This window comes from Phocoena phocoena, chromosome 14, assembly GCF_963924675.1.
Source record: "Phocoena phocoena chromosome 14, mPhoPho1.1, whole genome shotgun sequence".
Lineage (NCBI taxonomy): Eukaryota > Metazoa > Chordata > Mammalia > Artiodactyla > Phocoenidae > Phocoena > Phocoena phocoena.
In genome coordinates, this window is record NC_089232.1 from 38,807,287 (window position 1) to 38,808,579 (window position 1,293).

General features: G+C 43.1%; 1 pseudogene; it reads right to left on the reverse strand.

Annotated features, from left to right (window-relative positions):
- Positions 1-221: 221 nt before the first annotated feature.
- LOC136133568 (large ribosomal subunit protein eL31-like) lies at positions 222-808 on the reverse strand (annotated as a pseudogene).
- Between the last annotated feature and the right edge of the window lie 485 nt (positions 809-1,293).

The following is a 1,293-nucleotide window of genomic DNA, read 5'->3' on the forward strand; positions in this document are numbered from 1 at the left end:
ATGGATTTTGGTTGGCTTAAACTGATGACCTATTCCTGAAGCTGATCCCACCAAACCTCATAGCTAAAAAATGGTAAGTGTTACCCCAAAAGAAATTTGGCATGTTGTGATTATGAAGAAGGTGAAATTGTTTTTGGACAGCAAGCACACAGATATCTAGTACACTGGTATACTGAAAACCTTTTTTTTTTTTTGGCAGTTTTGTAACTTTTTTTTGACAGTCAACAGTTAGTTCTCATCCACATCAACTGTAAGTTTTTGAAAGTGGTGACAGGTACCTAGATAACCAACGTATAGAGTTTGTCTATTTATTTATTTTGTAAGTGTATTTTAAAAAAAAATTTATTTATTTATTTAGGCTGCACTGGGTCTTAGTTGCGGCATGCGGGAGCTTAATTGTGGCATGCAGACTTCTTGGTTGTGGCATGCATGTGGGATCTAGTTCCCTGACCAAGGATTGAACCTGGGCCCCCTGCATTGGGAGCATGGAGTCTTACCAGGGAAGTCCCTAGAGTTTGTTTATTGAATCTTCATCCTCATTGTGTTTTCTGGATAACCACACATGGATACAGTATGGGACATTCCTAATTCTTTGGCTCATACTGTTTTGTTGAGCATGGTGTCAGTGTGCACATCTGGAGATCCTGTTTTCTAAATGGCAGATTTCTGGATCTCTTCCAGTGCTTGAGGGGCACGCTTCTTGAAGCTGACTCTGGATGCACTTGTGAATGTTGATGGTATATTCTCTGGTTGCTAACCAGAATGGTTGAATGGCCTTCTTCTCTTCACCCTTCTTTGCAGGAGTCATTCTGCTGGGTCCAGTTTGGAAAATTGAAAACCATTTCTTTTTGTTTGTTTGCTTGCTTGTTTAAATTTCATTCATTCATTTATTTATTTTTGGCTCTGTTGGGTCTTTGTTGCCGCTTGTGGGCTTTCTCTAGTTGTGGGGAGCAGGGGCCACTCTTTGTTGCGGTGCGCAGGCTTCTCATTGCGGTGGCTTCCTTGTTGCGGAGCGCGGGCTTTTAGGTGCGCGGGCTTCCGTAGTTGTGGCATGTGGGCTCAGTAGTTGTGGCTCGCAGGCTCTAGAGCACATGCTCAGTAGTTGTGGCGTATGGGCTTAGCTGCTCCATGTCACGTGAGATCTTCCTGGACCAGGGCTTGAACCCGTGTCCCCTGCATTGGCAGGCGGATTCTTAACCACTGCGCCACCATGGAAATCCCAAAAACCATTTTTTAAAAAACATCTTTATTAGAGTATAATTGCTTTACGGTGGTGTGTTAGTTTCTGCTTTA